The sequence below is a fragment of the Chiloscyllium plagiosum genome, unplaced genomic scaffold, assembly GCF_037043375.1.
Source record: "Chiloscyllium plagiosum isolate Xiang-an unplaced genomic scaffold, Cpla_swu_hap1 HiC_scaffold_42, whole genome shotgun sequence".
In the NCBI taxonomy this organism is placed as follows: Eukaryota; Metazoa; Chordata; class Chondrichthyes; order Orectolobiformes; family Hemiscylliidae; genus Chiloscyllium; species Chiloscyllium plagiosum.
The window spans coordinates 43,488,356-43,508,450 of record NW_028270180.1 but is presented as its reverse complement, the minus strand read 5'-3'; the positions used below and the strand labels follow the sequence as shown (position 1 = coordinate 43,508,450).

General features: G+C 46.1%; 1 non-coding gene and 1 gene segment (V, D, J or C); one reads left to right on the top strand and one right to left on the bottom strand.

The window, feature by feature from the left end:
* Window positions 1-20,095, bottom strand: part of LOC148137593 (Ig heavy chain C region-like) — a 784,089-nt gene that overhangs the window by 447,081 nt on the left and 316,913 nt on the right.
* Window positions 5,638-5,709, top strand: trnag-ucc (transfer RNA glycine (anticodon UCC)). Its single transcript has one exon. It is a non-coding gene; the product is annotated as a tRNA-Gly (tRNA).

The window sequence follows — 20,095 nt, the reverse complement described above, 5'->3', positions numbered from 1 at the left end:
TCCCCCTCACTTCATTCCACGGCCCCAAGGGATCCTCCCATATCCGTCACAAATTCACCTGCACCTCAACACACAACATTTACTGCATCCACTGCACCCGATGTGGCCTCCTCTACATTGGGGAGACAGGCCGCTTACTGGCGGAACATTTCAGAGAACACCTCTGGGACACCCGCACCAAACAACCCAGCCACCCTTTGGCTGAACACTTTAACTCCCCCTCCCATTCCGCCAAGGACATGCAGGTCCTTGGCCTTCTCCATCACCAGACCATGGCAAGAGACGCCTGGAGGAAGAGCACCTCATCTTCCGCCTAGGAACCCTCCAACCACAAGAGATGACTGCAGATATCCCCAGCTTCCTCATTTCCCCTCCCCCCACATTATCTCAGTGCCAACCCTCCGACTCAGCACCGCCTTCTTGACCTGCAATCTTCTACCTGACCTCTCCCCGCCCACCCTCTCTCTGACCTATCACCATCACCTTAATCTCTCTTCACCTAGGCATTCCCAACGCCACTCCCTCATGTTCCTCCTCCCTACCTTTTATCTTAGCCTGCTTGGCACACCTTCCTCATTCATGAAGAAGGGCTTATGCTCGAAACGTCGATTCTTCTGCACCCTGGATGCTGCCTGACCTGCTGCGCTTTTCCAGCAACATATTTTTCAGCTCTGATCTCCAGCATCTGCAGTCCTCACTTTCTCCTACAGGAAATAGAGCTGCGTGACATGGTGAAAAGACAACAATCTTTCCCTCAATGTCAGCAAAACAAGGGAACTGGCCATTGACTTCAGGAATTGGACTGAAGGACACACACTGGTCTCTGCCATTGGTGCTGATTTGGAGGTGACGGACAGCTTCAAGATCCGAGTAATATCACAAACAATCAGTCTATCCATGTCAACTCTACAGCCAAAAAAGCACATCAATGCATCTACCACCTCAGACGGGGAAGGAAATTTAGCATTTTGGTAATGACTCTGATCAATTTTAATATTGCACTGCAGAAAACATTCTATCCAGATGCTTCGTATGGTAACTGCTCTGGCCGTACTGCAAGAAATTGCAGAGATGCATGTACCTAACACAATCCATCACTCAAATCATATTTCCTTCCATTGACTCAGTCTTGAATTCCCACTGCTTCAGGAATGCAGCCAACACAATCAAAGGCCCCTCCCACCACCGCAATGCTCTTTCCCAACCTCTTCCATCGGACAGAAGATGCAAATGTTTGAAAATACGCACCAAGGGATTCAGGAACAATTTCTTCCGTGTTGTTATCAAACTTGTTAATGGACCTGTTATATATAGAGTTGATCCTTTTCTGCACCTGTTCAAAAGCTGTGAAACTATATTAAACTGATGACCTTATGTAAGGTATGATTTGTACTGGAGAGAATGCAACACAATATTCTTCACTGTTTCTCAGAATGTATGACTATCATAAAACAAGCAAAATCAATCTGCATACCATACATCTGGGTCTGGTCTGCTCGATAACACTTTAAAACTATGTCTCCTGTGGTCTGTGTAAAAGGCTTCCATTATCCATTACTTCCATGACTGTCATAATTTCGAAAGGATCTATTTCATATCCCTCAGCCTCGTCGTTCATGTGAAAGAAATGATTTATTATATTGTCCCGCATCATTTATGATGGGAGCTGGCAGGACTGCAGATATTATGTCTGATCCGTGAGTGATAAAGTCAATTAGCCTTGTCTATCCGTTGCTTCTTATGGTTTCTGGCATGCAACTATTTCTGAGTCGTAGCTTCACCAGGTTGACACCTTACGTTTAGATATACCAAGTGTACACACTCATAGAACATAGAACATAGAAAAGTACAACACAGAGCAGGCCGTTTGGCCCACGAGATTTAATTCTAATATCAAATATAGTAACAGAACCTACGCACCCCTCAACTCACTGCTATCCATGTGCATGTCCAGGAGTCGCACCATGTCCCCAATGACTCTGCCTCCACGACCACAGCTGGCAACCGATTCCATGCATTCACAACCATCTGCGTAAAGAACCTACCTCTGACATCTCCTTTATACCTTCCTCCTAATATCTTCAAACTATGACTTCTCATAACAGTCAATCCTGGCCGTGGGAAAAGTCTCTTCCTATTGATTGTATCTTTTCCACACATTATTTTCTATACCTCGATCAGGTCTCCTCTCTTCCTCCTTCTCTCCAGAGAGAAAAGTCCTAGCTTATCCCAACTTTCTTCATAAGGCAAGCCCTCCAGTCCAGGCAGCATCCTGGTAAACCTTCTTTGCGCTTTCTCCGAAGCCTCGGCATTTTCCTATAGTAGGGCGACCAGAAGTAGACACAATATTCAAGGAGTGGTTTCACCAGGGACTTGTAGAGCTGCAGCAAAACCTCGCAGCTCTTAACCTCAATCCCCCTTATTGAAAGCGAATACTCCATATGCTTTCTTAATAACCCTATCCACTTGGGTGGCAACTTTGAGGGATCTTTGTACTTGCATACCCAGATCCCTCTGCTCATCCACACTACCAAGGATCCTGTCTTTAATCTTATATTCAGCATTCGTGTTCCTCCTTCCGAAATGCATCACTTCGCGTTTATCCAGGTTGAACACCATCTGCCATGCCCAGATCTGCATCCTATCTATGTCGCGCTGCAGCCTGACCTAGCCGTTTATACCGTCGACAATACCTGCAACCTTAGTGCCATCTGCAAACTTACTAACCCACTCTTCAACCTCCTCATCCACGTCATTTATAAGAACTACAAAGAGCAGAGGCCCAAGAACAGAGTCCTGCGGGACCCCAATCACCACTTTCCTCCAGGCAGAATATTTTCCATCTACAAGCACATTCTGCCTTCTGTCAGCCAGCCAATTCTGAATCCAGATCGCCAAATCTCACTGTATCCCATACTTCCTGACGTTATCTACTCTACTCTTCATTTCTCTTCGTCTACTTTTCATTTAACCAGGTTTGATCACTGGCTCCAAGTCCTAAGCCTCCCATTCATCTGCTTCCCCTGCCCTTCCATTTCTTCGTTGTCATGTCTTTAGAGCCTTGTTAAATTTGTACAGTGCATCTTGGAGGCTGTCATTGAGTTACACCATGCAGAAGGACTGGCTCATACTTACAAACAGTCTCTAACACACTCATTAAAAGGCAGAGCGCATAGGAACAGCTGAAACAAAAATAAACCAGGTTTCGTCAGGATTAAAGCACCGATCACTGCCGCGAGGAGAGAGAGCTCCTGAGCAGTTGAAGACTTCCCTGTATCTTGTTCAGAGTCCCAAGCTGTGTAGTTGCCTGAGAACCAATCACATCGTTGCTGGTAGCAGACAGCCTTTGTCAGTGGTGAACTCGTGGCCAATAATCAATGAGCTCCTTGTCACAAACAAATGCTGTGTATAACTCCGTTCATCTCCATTCACATTTCAATTATTGGGTCACTATCAGGTAAATTGCTGTCAAACCTTGCAGCTATCCTCCACTTCCGATCTGTTTATAAGGTCGCTCTTTTCACATTTTAGTTCACAATCACACTCAATTCTTTTTTAAAATATGTTTTATATGTATTCGCCCTGAGAAAACTAAAATGCCATTTCAAAAACGCATTTACTTTCAAAATACATGATGCACATTTTTTATAACAAGTACAGTCTATTTATTAATTCTCCCTTCTTGCAATGTTATGCAACCTTCGCATTTCTTAAAGCTTTTACGTATTTCACCATTTGTATTTTAGGACAATATATCTGAATTCACATTCAGTTATCTGGTGATGTGTATAATAAAATGGTTACAACAAACGACACCATCAAAATATGATGCATTGTTAATTTGAAACATTTAAAGAAGGCCAGTGGATTACAATCTGTGTAATTTTGTATTTCATTGTTCTTTGTTTGGTCGTCTTCAAAGTACTGAAGATCTAACAGAAACCCCAAAGTCCCCTTTCCTATGGAAGAGTACTTTTCCAATGTTCGGTATTGATTCTAATAGAACTATCCTCCAGGTTCTCAATTCCTAATTTATCATCCTGGAACAAGAAAGCACTTAGACCCAATTCAGAAGCATCAGCGGCCATTTTGAAAAGACTGGAAAACGCAAGGATGGTAAAATAGGTTCATCAATTCAAATTGCTTTCATCCTTCAACATTAACCTCGCACTCTACTAACTAAACCACCTTTTTCTTATTTCATTCAAAAACATGTTAAAGGCGCAGCTGTTCGGACAAAATTATGGACAAATTTCCTGTAAAGTCAAACAATCCAAAAATCTATTAATTTCTCATTTATTTTTAGGAAATAAATTCTGATAATATCACTTTTGCTGTCTCCATCAACATCTGTGCGCTTGTGTGTGTATGTCTGTGTGACTGTATGTGCACGTGTGTCTCTTTAAGTCGATATGTGTGCTTCTGTCTGTATGTGTCTTTGCACATCTCTCTGCACATGTGATTGTGCCTGAGTCTCTGTACGTATTTTCGTCTGTCACACACACAAAGAGACAGGCACAAAACACACACACACACGCGCACACGCACACACACACACACACAGACACACACACACACACACACACACACATACACACACACACACACACACACACGATATCTGGAGGTTCCAGAGGCGGAAGATCAGGCGTTTTTCCTCAAGGCGTTGGGTGGTGAGTGAGTGGTTATAGAGAAATTCCTGGTCCTGCATGTCCTCGGCAGATTCGGAGGGGGAATTCAATTCTCCCTCCGACAGTTGTTGTTTTGTATGTTGCTCCTGACCCATCAAAACACAGATCTGAGTGAATGCGCAAACAACCTCTCTCTATACATTTCACTCAAAATAATGTCAATAACAGGACGGATTAAAACAAAATGCAAACTCTGTTGAATCCTGGATGTAGGGAATCATATTACTGTAGAGCCTTTACAGCACTGAGATCAGGCTTTCGGCCCATCATACACACAGCAGTCTGCACTCCCTCTTGAAACCTCTCCAATTACCCAGATCCCTGTCTGATTGAAGACTGTCTGTGTGGAGTTTGCACATTCTCCCCGTGTCTGCGTGAGTTTCCTCCGGGTGCTCCAGTTTCCTCGCACAGTCCAAAGATGCGCAGGTTAGGGTGGATTTGCAACGCTCAATAGTCAGTAGTGTCCAGGTGAGTGTTGGTTATATGGTTAGCCATGAGAAATGCGGGGTTACAGGAATAGCGTAGAGGGTGAGACTTGGTGGGATGCATGATGAGCCGAACAGCCTGTTTCTACACTGTAAGAATTTTATGATCCTATACTCTATCCCATCTATATCTGTGTATGAAGAAGACAATCACCTGATCAAATACCCCTTCAATGGGTCAACGTTTGTTTTATATCTGACTAAGAACTGCAGACGTTGCAGATCTGAGAGACAGCACAGAAATTGCTGGGAAACTCAGCAGGTCCGGCATCATTTGTGAGGACTAAACCTTTTGGATCCAGTGATTGTTCTTAAGGGCTGAAGGCTTCTGATGCTGGTGTTTTCAGACCTGTTGACGTTTGACAAGCAATTTTATTGTTTTGCTTTCAGCCCCAGTTCAGTTGGTGACTATCACGGCTTTGTTATGTGTGTTTCGGAAAAGGGAGAGTTCAGCTGCAAGCGCGGTGGTGGTGTAGTGGTGAGCATAGCTGCCTTCCAAGCAGTTGACCTGGGTTCGATTCCCGGCCATCGCAGTGTTGTGGTTTTAAAAGGAAAAGTCTTGAGCACCAACGTTGCATTCTGTGGCGAAACGGATTTGTCAGGTTGCTTTTGGGTTTTCATGGCGATGGTTCCTGTAAATTGCCGTGACAATCCGGGCAGCGTTGCTCAAAAGCTTTCCTCTCTGCTGCCCATTGCTTATTTGAATATTGTTCGCAACATAAGGTTCATTTTGTTTTGTTCGAAAAGTGAGAGATTGCTGTCGTCAGAAACCTTAAATAATTACAGAAGCCCCTGGAAATTCGGACCAGATTCAATAGCTTCTATCGTGGACAGGAAGGAGGTTTAAATACATCAAATTTCTTCAAGGTTAAAATACATTCGCACCTCAAAACCATTTGGAAGCTTAAGAATTACAAACATCACATTATACCTTTTTCTCATCTGTTCAAGTTTCACAATATCATTCCGCTAGCAGGTAGGCCAGATTTGTGTAGTTTATGCAATGTTACGATATTCGAACATTGGCTGGTTCGTAGTTAAATGATATTTCATTTTGTTAAGTTTTCTAATAGAGTTAGGTTAGTCCACACTTTGTTTTTTGTTTGTGTTACAACGATAGTGCGAAGTAAATTGTGTTTCGGTTCAAGCCTGGAAGTTTCACCAATTGAATTGCATTGCCGTACATTTGCCTTCAGGGGAAAAGAAAAAAGGATCTAGACCATCTTCTTAACTCATAGGAGTTGATCTGGTTCAAAACCTCCTCAATTTCGGTCAATAAATGTTCCTACAGTCCGCAACAATGATTTTCACAGAATAGAGGAGGATGCACAGACATCGTTATTAATTGTTATTACCTCGGACATGAGACGTTTGGGAATGATATTCCTCAGACCATCGACTGTCTGCTCAGCCAAGGTTAAAGGCCTGGAATCCGGCAAAATTGGGAACAGTGCAATTCCCAGGAGACTGAGAGGTTACTAACAGAGCGGTAGGTGGAGAGTCGGGAGCAGACCTACAGGGACAGTCCTCTCTGATCACAGACAATTCAACGTTAGTAAATTCAGTGCCAGGAATGACTGCCTTTGGTCAGAATGACAAAATGTTATTATGGAAAATAAAGAGCATGAAAGCAAGGGAAGGCTTAAAGCATGTAAGCACGGGAAGGCTTAAAGCATGAACCCCACTGGCGATCTATTGCAAGGGGTGTGTAGAATGCAGGATGAGATAAGAATAGTGGAATTCTCTCACACCAATTAGCAAAGAAAGGTTGACGCTGAAAGGTCTCGATGGTGAGATTAGATTACAGTTAGTAAAGTTAGGCTTCCTGTTAAGTATCATAATGACTCGATTGGGAACATAAATATTTGGGACATGACATTAAATATCTAATTAAAAGTTAATAGAGTCAGCCTGATTGAGATTATTGACAATAAATGACTAATTATGACATCGGGAAAATATGAAGTAGCGTCTGGAATGAAAGCCCATTGTTGCGAAAGGTGAGATTAAATATCTAACCGTCACATGAGAATAAGGTTAAGTAGAATGAACAATTAAAGAGATGTTGGAACTAACATCACTGGTTTATTGTGTTGCGAGTGTGAGGTACTTTGATTAAAATATTTAGACATGCTGATAAACAAACAAAGTATGGGAAAAATTTATAAAAAAAACCATGGACAATGAAGTTCGAGAGGATTCTAGAATCTGCTTTCTCGGTGTCACGGTTTTTCGTTTGCAAATAATAAACCGACTTCTTGAAGAACACTCTACGTCTCCTGGTGATTCTCTATACTTTTTCCACGACAAAACTCAGCAGGTCTGGCAGCATCGTGACAATAGAGAATCGTGGACAATATTTAACAACTTCATCAGAACTCAATAATCTCCCACAGGTACTGCCAAATCAGATAGTTTTGTCAGCAGTTTCTGATTTTGTTTCAGATTCCCAGAGTCCACAGTTCATTACATTAACCTTTAAACCATTGCAGAAAGTTCTTTGTGGTTCTTCACACGGACATTTTCCGTTTGAGGAACATTTTCCTGCTCCCATTAGAAACAAGAAACCCTGCAGCAGAGAAAACAGATGCTTTAACAACAACGTTCGCTGTCGCCTTTGGAGGTCTTGAACCACCAGCCTTTCATTTAACGGTCTAATACGCTGAAACTTCCAACCTAAAACCTTGCCCGAACATCTAAAGCAGGCTGTGACAGACTTCAGTCTGTCCTTCCCAGACCGATAAGTGCCCTCTTATCAGTTTTATCAGTTCCCATGCCTCCATAACATTCATTATGGAGGCATGGGAACAGTCTTATCCCATCCACGACAGACACACCCATGTCACTGAGCACCAGCTCTCCTCCAACTGGGACCACCTCCATTCAAGCCTTCTTGTCCCTTGTGTGGTCCTGAGGTTTTTCATTGTCCTGGAGTCGAGATGAGGTTTGTATATGTCATGTAGGGGAACGAGAATTATTTCAATGTCTCAGATCAGTTCATGTCCAGAGAACATCAAAATTAATGGTCTGTCCTCTTAAAGATGGGGAAGCTCTCTTGACTGTCTCTGCTCATTCGGGCAGTTCACCCTTCTTCATTCTCCTTGGATTTCAGTTCTCACAGAGTTTCTGAAGATTCACAATGTTGGAGACTGGGTTATAAGGTTTGCCTCTTTAACATTTTTTCCACCTGCCAATTGATAATATTTTCCCAAAATCTCTTTAACACTCCTCTGTTTTTCACTATGTCCATGGTCGAGATTTCCTGGCATTTGGAGAGTTTCCCGAAGTTTTCTTTGGAGCCAAGAGACTTAACTGAAGATGTTCTGCAGCTGTTTATCTTGATGGGGGAGGGTGCGGTGGGGATTGGCACATTGACGATCAGGAGGAAGTATTGTCACTGAACAGGGTCAGTGTCCAGAGGACTGTAATTGAAGGAACTTACTGAAATGCAGCACTTGTGCACAGTAAATTCACAGAATACTGCAGAAAAACGACGGATCGTGCGGTACTTGTGGAAAGAGAAACAGAGATAATATTTTGAGAGTGATATATTTGTGATCAAGCACTCGACTTTCTAGCGCGCTAAACGGCCAGTGAAATTACAGACAATGAAGCATTTTTGAAAATAATCCAGGTCTATTTGTTCATTCAAAAGTCAAAAAAGACAATCCTGCAAATACTCAGAGCTGGCACTGGACAGGGCAGACCGATCTTGAGGGTTTTTTTTCTGCTATGATATACACCTGGGATAATGTGGCACCAGAAGGACTCCTCACATCGGAAGGGACCAATTATGTAAGACTTCGGTGTGGGGGATATTTTCTCTTTCAGAGGGTAGCAAATCTGTGATGTTGTTTGCAACAGAGGGTTGTCAAGGCTGTATACATGCAAGGCTGAGAAAGATAGACATTTGGCCACTTCGGGAATCTAGGGCCACAGAGATGAGGCGAAAGAGAATTTGAAGATTAACCAAATCAACCGTGATCTCATTGAAACTTGTCGCTGACTTGATGGGTTAAATTGCTTCCATCTGCTCTAATGTCTTTGTTGTCATTTCGAAAATGTGAACCACCATTGCAAATTAAGAAAAGCAGAATGTTTAGAAGAGATGATTACAGTCAAACTGAGTCAACATCATTTTTGAAAGGAAAATCACACGTTGACAATCTGACAGATTTCTTTGGTAGCATGACCTGCAGACTTGGTGAAGGACGATGCTCAGTCAAGTTCATTTGAATTTTAGCAAGCAATCAATAAGGGGCTATGTAAAAGTCCATTGCACAATAAAGGAGTTATCGGTGTTGGGTCATAAAGCAGCATTGTCTGTCCATTGTCTATTTAACAGAAATCACCGAATCGACATTAATGAGCATTTTTCAAGTGGCAAAGATATATTTCGTGAAATCCAGACTGCTCAGTCATCGGATTTAATGTTTTATCTGACCGAATGACTTGGAGGAAGTGGCAGAGTGAAATCCTGCGATACACAATAGGTGGGTGAGCCGTCAGTAACAGGGGTGGGGTGGGGCAGGTTAGTGAGGTTTTCGAGTGGCTGAGATGTGATCTGGTCGAACGAGGAATTCAAACGACCACAGAACAGAGAGCTGGTTGATCCAGGAACTCACTCCCATCTTCTGTTTCAGTACCAACAAAAGACATTGCGGGAAAATCTCAGCAGGTCTGGTAGAATCTTGGAAAAGAAAATAGAGTTAAGACTTCAAGACCAGTGACACTTCTTTCTCCATGTCCATCTCCCTCTGCCTTACACACTCTTCCTTTTTATTGAATATCTCCTGACTTCCAACTTTATACTCAGATCCTCTTTTATTACTTTGTCTCCAAACATTTTCCCAGTCTCTAATCTTACATCAGACGTGCTCCATGTCTCACCTCACCCAGTTATGACCGGAGGACTTCGAACTGAAAACAAAAACTCTGTTTCTATTTCCTTCGATTCCGGATGGCCAGGGACCAGAAGGCATCGGTGGACAGTTAGAGTTTTCAGCCCATCTAGTCTGCCCAACCATTCGATCATGGCTGATATTTTTCCCAACCCAATTCTCCAGCCTTCTTTCTGTGACACTAAGCTCCCTTGAATTCTGGATCCAGTCTATTTCCCAGAATGGGTCTGAATCCGCCCCAACCTTCTCCACATCTGCTGGCAGCTGTTACACCGTGTGTGTGTGTGATCGAACACAGTTTCAGTCCCACACAGCAAACCCGGTCTGTTCGGAGCAAAGCATTACTCGCTGCGGGACAGATATATGGGTCTCTGGCCCCAATTGTTTTTCGGCGAGGGAGTAGTTAGCTCCTTCACCACTCACGGCAAGGACTGGTGCTCCAAAATGTGGGGAGATAGAAAATAGGTACAAAAGTTTGGACAGGTTAGGTCAAGGGTTATTGTCAGCATCAGTGGAGTCCCTGCTTCAGAGTCTGAGTTTGAATCGCACAGACCTGGATCCAATTCGCATTCAGGAAATAAAGACTTATTTCTCTTCTTTTGGTTTCTCTGAATGTAAACTATTTCCTGCTTCCACACAGAGCACAGACGCGGACCTGCCAGAATCAATCCAGTGATTGATTGCCTGCAACTAGAAGGATCATTGCGGCAGATACACGAGACACCTGTCACCGCAAATCGCCTCTAAGAATCTCTCCTTTCTCAGCTGAAACATCTCACTGTTCCTTCAATGTCGTTTGTTTTAATTCTTGGAATTCCCTAGCGATATCAGGGATACATCTCTGATTCCACGATTCTGTAAAGTAACTTACTATCGTAAGCTCTGGAGTAATTATGGATGGGCAGTGAAGCTGGTCCCAAAGAGTGACGTGCATACTCCAGAAATTCGTTTCAAACGGCTGCAATTTCGAATTGGAAATCCGGAAGTGTTCGGGAACACGTGAGAAGTTTCGAAGGGGGAGTCGGATAAAGTAAAAGTCAATGATGACTGGGAGACGTGAGGCAAGAAGTGAGTGAGGTGCTGTTGGTGCAAGGCTCAATGTCAGTGCTAATGGGTTAGCCCTTACTTCCCACTGTTAACACCGACTCACACACCACTCCTGGTAAATTCACCACAATTACCCTGATCTTTTGGTATGAGATTCCCTCTGTGCATATTCACGCGTTTTATCGGCCCCGAGAGGATGAACGCAGCCTCTTTATCCTGTCATATTACAGAGGGGAAGGCAATAGTTTGAAAGCAAACAAGAAGAGATTGCCCCTTTCGGTGCATTTTCAGTGAAGGAAGACCAGCTGGGAACTGTTCTTTCCTGCACAAGCGCAGGTTGATATATTTTCTCATCGAACAGCTTTATGACTGCAAGGAAGTCCGAGTTACTGTGATCAAATAGTTAATTAAATGCACAAACGGATTTGAAGAACACCGTATGTGGCTTTGTCAGTTAAAGCATCTGGTAATAACCAGGCGGGAATGGTGTCAAATGCTGTGAAATGTTCCGTACATTGAAAGTTCATTACATAAAGTTATTGTAAAAGCCGTGTTGTTGATCCAATATCGCGACAGTGACGGCTCAGCATGCTTCTTGTGTTTCAGCTCAGCCCGTTGTCATTTTGTGATACCAAGCCCTGCCGCCTGCTGTGGACCCATTCGTCAATGTTCTATCCTGCTGATCCAACGCCGAGATTCTGTACACTGTTCAACAATGATTTCTCCATCGCTTCTACTTTTAGTCTCTCGCTGTCACAGCAAGTCTTTTTTTAAATAATGAAGTGAGGCAGGAGACACTGCAGACTTGCCAGGAAATGTTGTGGTAATAACGCATCCATTGCTAGATGACAGCTCTTATTGTCTGCTGTCACCATTCATTAATTTTAGGCAAACTGCAATGACGTCATTGAAATCCTAAATTGGAGAGAAACTGCTTTTCTTCTGGTCGGTTACGAATTCTAATTACAATTGTAAATGATCGTATTTTGAGTGAAGAAATGTCACCTGACCTCAGACCTAAGTGACAGAGATATTACCTGGAGACTGTGAGCCCAGTTCTACACACTCTGGCCCGGGCGGTTTGGGGGTGGGGCAGGTTGGTGGGGAGGCGGAGGAAGACACGAAACAGGTATACTCTCAAACTGTCACCGAATTTCAGACTTTTCCAAGAGAAGGAATAGAAATTGAGGGATATTGACAGACAGAGAGTGGGAGAATGTAGAAGAGAGTGAGGTGGTACAGAGAGACAAAGGGAGACACATACATAAGCATACGAAGGTAGACATTGAAAACAGAAGCTCTCCATTCAACGTTGTTGCTCATGGACAGAAAGGAGAAGATAAAGGTAATGAGTAAGGCCAGACTTTCACGAACTCAGGAGAACCGCAACAGCATTACAGCCGATATGACATTTTTCATTTTACAGATGACCTATGTCAGCTAATGAGAGATTCTGATATGTATGCTGATTCGTGAAGTGAAACTGGCAATTACCCTGGAATTAAAACAATAAAATGCACAAGTAACCTGATTCTGTCGATATGAAAAATTAAATCTTTTTGTCTCCACGGATGCTGTCAGGCCGGCTGAATTTGTATGTCAATTCCTGTTGTTGATTCAGATTTCCAGGATTCACACTTATTTGTTTTACGCTAATCTGAATCGTGTTTGTGACAAATCTCCATCAATTGCCAGCACCATACAACATTCCCTGCTTTGGGAAGGCTGTCAATAAGATAACCGGTCAGAGGAAATCTCCCATTGCCACAGCAGTAAGAGTACTGAATCCTTACCACTAGACTTCCAGGGAAATTGAAATATGGTGCTGTATGTTTCCATAACGAATCCCCTTTTATCTTTTCATTTGTGATCATTTTAGCTGCACATCAATATCGTTCTTTCTTCCATTCCTTTCAGCGTGGAAAAGGCCTTTCCGCCTATCTGCAGTGCGGGAGACCGGATATTCATCTACTCTAGTCCCAGCTTCCAGCATGAGGCACTTAACCTTGCATGTTCTGATGTTTCCAGGGTAAATTTTAATGAGATATTCCCCGTGCTCTTAAATGACACAATAATAGGACTGAACTTTGACGTGGTCACACTGTATGATAATCCCCCTGAGGAAATCATCCTCATTTTCATCCACACAGGTGGACAGACAGACAAATCCCCCGAGAGCAGGAGAGATGTCAGGATGAGACCAGTTTAACGTGCTTCACATCTGCCAGGTTCTCCGACCACTTAACCACAGCATGTCAAAGATTTCTGCAGCACAGAAAATGCACTTCAGCTGAACAAGTTTGCACCAGTCGAACACAAGTCCCTGACTGTCTCGTCTCATTTTCCAACAGTTGGCGAACAGCTTCAAACGCAGTTGGTGGTAGAAGTGTACACATCAATGCGTCTCAAATTTCTCTGGAAATTTCTGCTTGCTGCACCCTGACAGGCAGTGGGTTGCAGATTTGCCCGTTTTTGTTTTTAAGCTGACTCTTCCAGTCGAAGTTAGGGAGCAATTTCCCTTCGCAATTATTGGCAGTTCTCCATCGCCATCAGTAGGATTCGAGGTTGCATGGTTAAAGTCATATGAATTTCAATTCCATTGCCTTAACCACTCATCCAGGACGACAGGACGATACTGTGCAGTTCACTTCCCAGGTCTCCTTCCTTGTGGAGCTGAGGAAGAGGAAATCATTATTGGGTTTGTTTGAATCCAATCATTTCGCAGCTTCCAAACGTGTAAAATTTCGGTGCGTGGTGAGGCTGGCTGCATCATCCTGATGGATGAAATGGCCATTCAGTTAAAATAAAAACAGAACTTGCAAGAGAACCTCAGCAGGTCTAGCAGCATTTCTGGAGAGACATTAAGAGGCAATGTTTCAGAACGTCATCAGCGCTGTGTTTTCTCCCACAGGTACTCCCAAATTGGCTTGTTTCTGCAGCAGTTTCTTTTTGGTTTCAGATTCCCACAAGTCACAGTTCTTGACATTAATCTTGACAGCAATGCGGAAATGTCATTGTGGTTAGTCACACGATAGTGTTTCCATTTGGAGAATACCTGTTGACCTCATTAGAAACCGAAACAGTGCAGCAAAGCAAACATATGCATTAAGGGCAGCAATCGCTGTCGCCCTGGGGCCTCTTGAATCATCTATCTTTCATTCAGCAGACTCATGCGCTGACATGTGCAACCCAGCACATCACACGATCCTCCAAAGTAGGCGGTTACTGAATCTCAACTTCAGTCTGCCCTTCCCAGAATGACAACTGTTCTCTATCAGATGTTTTTTTTTTCAAAATAAAGCCTGGGACGCTCAATAGGGAGACCTAGGAACAGTCTGATCTCACTCACTGCAGGCGAACCCATGTCACTGGGAAGCCTCTCTCCCACAACCGGGACAGTCTGGGTTCCAGCCTCTCAGTGTTTGTCTGGCCCGAGCTTTTTCAATGTCCTGGAGTCCTCATATACATAAACGAGAAATCTTTCAATGTCTCAGATCAGTTCGTGTCCCGAGAACATCAGAGTTAATGTCCCGTCCCCTTAAAGAGTGGGAAGCTGTCCTGAGAGTTTCTGCTTAGTCCGACAGTTCACTCTTGCTCATTGCCCTCCGATTCCACTTCCCAAAAAGTTTCTGAAGATCCACAAAGCTGGAAACTGGTTTCCATGTTTTGCCTCCTTAACATTGTTCCGCTCTCAAATGTCAATATGTCCCCAAAATCTCTTCACTATCCTCTGTCTTGCACCATGTCCGGGGATGAGAATTCCCTTTATGAGGAGAGAGTCCAGAGGCTGGTAAGTGTCACTTTGGAGCGAAGAAGGTGAACCAGAGATTTCCTGCGGCTGTTTACAATTATGTGGGAGGGAGCGGTGGGGATGGGCGCTTTGACGAACAGGAAGAAAACTTGCCACCGTCCAGGGTCAGGACATGGAGGACTGTGATTAACGGAATCGAATGTAAAGTTGCACTTTTGCATAGTACATTCAGAGAATACTGCAGAAACTCGATGCGTCCAGCAGTATCCGTGGAAAGAGAAACGGTCAAGGTTTTGATCGTGGCACAGTTCTGATTAAGAACTCGAGGTTACAAATTCAAATCGAACAACAGGCATGGTTTGTTGAGATTGTTCTTTTTTCAAATTTGAGCGCGAAATCGTCCTTTCGGAAATCATTGAAAACGTAGTCGGCAGAATTCGAAACTGCGTGGGGACTCCCAGTGGATTTCTAACCCATCACCTTTCCCACTCGGACACGACTACATATTTAACTCCCGTGCTTAATACATCTTATGAAAGGAATGTTTCCAACCTGAAACACCAGTATTTGGCTTGCCGTGCCAGCAGCCTGACCCCAGCATTCGCTGTCCCCCCCTCTTCGTTCAGAACAGAGTAGGATGCTGGGAGATCCAGTTGAATTACACGCGTTGATGAGAGCTAATTGTGGCTCAGCAGTTAGCACTGCTGCCTCGCATCACCATGGTCCCAGGTTTGCTTCCAACGTCGGGCTACTGTCTGTGTGCTGTTTGCACATTCTCCCCCTGTCTGCGTGGGTTTCCTTCCACAGTCCAAACATGTGTTCATCACGTGAATTTGCCGTGGTAAATTACCCATAGTGTTTGGTACATTACTCACAGGGAAATGAGCTGGGTGTGTTAATCTTCAGAGGGTCAGTGTGGATTGGTAGGGCCGAAGGGGGCCACACTGGAGGGAATTTAATCCATTAAAGTGGATGAGAAGGATCCATTTTCATGTGCAGAGATATTAATAAACATAGCAATGGATCGAGAAAATAAAAACGTTGTTGTATTGGTCCAGTGCTTTCATCGCCAGCTGAGTTACAGAGGGTGACCTCAGATTACAACAGGATCTGGACCAGATGGGTCAAGGGGTTCAGAAGTGGCAGCAGGAATTTAATTGAGATAAATGCGAGGTGCTGCATTTTGGGAAAGCAAATCTTAGCAGGACTTATGCCATTTATGGTAAGATCCTAGGGAGTGTTGCTGAACAAGGAGACCTTCGAATGCAGGTTCGCAGCTCCTTGAAAGTGGAGTCGCAGGTCGGTAGAATAGTGGTCTGCTTTCCTTTCTTGGTCAGAGTACTGAGTACAGGAGTTGGGAGGACATGTTGCGGCTGTAAAGGACATTGTTTAAGCCAATGTTGGAATATTGCATGCAATTTTGTTCACCTTCCTATCGAAAAGATGTTGTGAATATTGAAAGGGTTCAGAATAGATTTACAAGGATGTTACCAGGATTGGAGGATCTGAGCTGCAGGGAGAGGCTGATCAGGCTGGGGCTATTTTTCCTGCTGCGTCGGAGGCTGAGGGGTGACCTTCTCGAGGTTTACAAAATTACGAGGGGCATGGATAGGATTAACAGACAAAGTCTTTTTCCTGGGGTCGGGGAGTCCAGAACTCGAGGGCATAGGTTTAGGGTTAGAGGTGAAAGATATAAAAGAGACCTATGGAGCAGTGCTTTCACGCAGAGGGTGGTACGTGTATGGAATAAGCTGCAAGAGGATGTGGTGGAGGCCGGTACAATTGCAACATTTAAGAGGCATTTTGATGGGCAAATGAATGGAAAGGGTTTGGAGGGAAATGGACCGGGTGCGGGCAGGTGTGACTAGATTGGGTTGGGATATCTGGTCAGCATGGACAGGTTGGATCGAAGTGTCTGTTTCCATGCCGTGCATCTCTATGACTCTATGATTCTATGTCATCTTGAAGAAGATTCGCTTTTGGCAAATCTAATGTGCAATTCATGTCTGTTTGTGTCTTCTGATGTCAAGATATGAGAATGTTTCAAATACTCACAGCTGGCTCTGCAGAGTTAAGACCGACCTTCGGGTGTTTATTCTGCTCTGATTTACACCTGGGAAGATGTGGGACCAGTGGGCCTTATCACAGCGGATGGGGTCAAACATGTAAGACTGACGTGAGGAAAATATTCTCTCTTTCGGAGGATAGCAAGTCTGTGGAAATGCATCCAACAGAGGTCTGGAGAGAAAGGGGTTGAGCGAGAGAGGGAGAGAGTGAGAGCGAGAGAGTGGGGGTGGGCCAGAGAGGGAGAGAGGGTTTTAGTGGGAAACAGGGCAAAAGAGAGAGAGAGGGTGAGAGAGAGGGAGATAGTGCGAGAGAGGGTGAAACAGTGAGAGAGGTCGATAAAGGGAGAGAGGGCGAGAGAAAGACAGAGGGCGAGAGAGGGTGAGAGGGCGAGGGGGGAGAGCCACAAAGAGGACGAGAGATGAAGAGAGAGAGAGAGAGAGATGGCGAGAGAGGGAGAGAAGGCAAAAAAGGGCGAGAGGACGAAAGAGGGAGAGAGGATGAGAGAGAGGGAAAGAGTGCGAGAGAGGGAGAAACGGCGAGAGAGGTCGAGGAAGGGTGAGAAATTGAGAGAGGGCGAGAGAGTACGAGAGAGGGAGAAGCGATGAGAGAGGGAGAGAGGGCAAAAAGGCGCGAGAGAGGGAAAGAGGGAGAGCGGGCGAGAAAGGTCGAGAGAGATACAGAGAGGGAGAGTGGGAGAGAGATGGAGAGAGGGCGAGAGGGAGAGAGGGCGAGAGAGAGAAAGAGAGGGAGAAAGAGGGAGAGAGGGCGAGAGCGGGAGCGAGGGCGAGAGAGGGAGAGAGGGCGAAAGAGGCAGAGAGAATGATAGAGGGCGAGAGGGCAAGAGATGGTGAGAGGGAGAGAGGGAAAGAGAGGGAGAGAAGGCGAAAGAGGCAGAGAGAGTGAGAGAGGGCGAGGGCGAAAGAGGGTGAGAGGGCGAGAGAGGGAGTGTGGGCGAGAGAGGCAGAGAGGGCGAGAGAGAGCAAGAGAGGGAGAGATGGAATGAGGGAGAGAGGGACAGAGAGGGAGAGAGTACGAAAGAGGGAGAGAGGGCGAGAGAGGGAGAGATGGCTAGGGGAGAGAGAGGGCGAAAGAGGGAGAAAGGACAAGAAAGGAAGAGAGGGAGAGAGAGGGAGAGAGGGAGAGAAAGGTCGAGAGAGGGATAGAGAGGTAGGGTGGGAGAGAGGTGGAGAGAGGGCGGGAGAGGGTGAGAGAGGGCGCGAGGGAGAGAGGGCGAGAGAAAGGGAGAGAGGGAGAGCGGGTGAGAAAGGTCGAGGGAGAGATAGAGAGGGCGAGTGGGAGAGAGATGGAGAGAGGGTGAGAGGGAGAGAGGGCGAGAGAGGTAGAGAGGAAAGGAGAGGGAGAGAGGGCGAAAGAGGGTGAGAGGGCGAAAGAGGCAGAGAGAATGAGAGAGGGTGAGAGGGCGAGAGAGGGTGAGAGAGGGAGAGAGGGAAAGAGAGGGAGAGAAGGCGAAAGAGGCAAAGAGAGTGAGAGTGGGCGAAGGCGAAAGAGGGTGAGAGGGCGAGAAAGGGAGTGTGGGCGAGAGAGGGAGAGAGAGCGAGAGAGGGATAGATGGAGTGAGGGAGAGAGGGCGAGAGAGGGAGAGAGTACAAAAGAGGGAGAGAGGGTGAGAGAGGGAGAGATGGCGAGGGGAGAGATAGGGCGAAAGAGGGAGTGAGGGCGAGAGAGGGCGAGAGAGGGAGAAAGGGCAAGAGAGAAAGAGAGGGAGAGAGAGAGGTAGAGAGGGCGAGAAAGTGCGAGAGAGGGAGTGAGGGAGAGAGAGGAAGAGAGGGTGAAAGAAATGTAGAGAGGGCAAGAGAGACAGAGAGGGCGAGAGAAGGCGGGAAAGGGAGAGAGGGTGAGAGAAAAAGAAATTGCGAGAGAGGGAGAGCGGGCCAGAGAGGGTGAGAGGGTGAGACAGGGAGAGATGGAAAGAGAGGGTGAGAGGGCGAAAGAAGGAGAGAGGGCGAGAGAGGGAGTATAGGCGAGAGAGGGCGAGAGAGAGCGAGAGAGGGAGAGATGGAGAGAGGGAGAGAGAGGCTGAGAGAGGGCAAGACAGGGAAAGAGGGCGAGAGAGGGAGAGAGGGCGAGAGAGGGAGAGAGGGCGAAAGAGAGAGAGAGGGTGAGAGCGGGAGAGAGGGCGAGAGAGGGAGAGGGGGAAGGAGAGGGTGAGAGAGCGAAAGAAGGAGAGAGGGCGAAACAGGCAGAGAGAGTGAGAGAGGGCGAGAGGACGAAAGAGGGTGAGAGGGCGAGAGAGAGAAAGAGAGAGAGAGGGAATGAGAGGGAGAGAGGGCGAAAGAGGGAGAGAGGGCGAAAGAGGGTGAGAGGTCGAGAGAAAGAGAGAGAGGGAAGGAGAGGGAGAGAGGGCGAAAGAGGGAGAGAGGGCGAAAGAGGTAGAGAGGGCGAGAGAGAGAGTGTAGGCGAGAGAGGGCGAGAGAGGGCGAGAGAGAGCGAGAGAGGGAGAGATGGAGAAAGGGAGAGAGGGCTAGACAGGAAGAGAGAACGAAAGAGGGAGAGAGGACGAGAGAGGGAGAGATGACGAAATAGGGAGTGAGGATGAGAGAGGGTGAGAGAGGGAGAAAGGGCAAGAGAGGGAGAGAGGGCGAGAGGCGAGAAAGTGCGAGAGAGGGAGTGAGAGAGAGAGAGGAAGAGAGGGTGAAAGAGAGGTAGAGAGGGCGAGAGAGAGAGAGCGAGGGCGAGAGAGGGAGAGAGGGCGAGAGAGGGAGAGAGGGAAGGGGAGGGTGAGAGGGCGAAAGAAGGAGAGAGGGCGAAAGAGGCAGAGAGAGTTAGAGAGGGCGAGAGGACGAAAGAGGGAGAGAGGGTGAGAGAGGGAAGGAGAGGGAGAGAGGGCGAAAGAGGGAGAGAGGGCGAGAGAGTGAGTGTAGGCAAGAGAGAGGGCGAGAGAGAGCGAGAGAGGGAGAGATGGAGAACGGGAGAGAGCGCGAGACAGGGAGAGAGTACGAAAGAGGGCGAGAGGACGAGAGACGGAGAGATGGCGAAATAGGGAGTGAGGACGAGAGAGGGTGAGAGAGGGAGAAAGGGCGAGAGGGCGTGACAACGAGAGAGAGAGAGGGGAGAGAGTGCGTGAGAGGGCGAGAAGGGGAGAGAGATGGAGCGAGGGCGAGAGAGGGAGAGTGGGCGAGAGGGCCAGAGAGA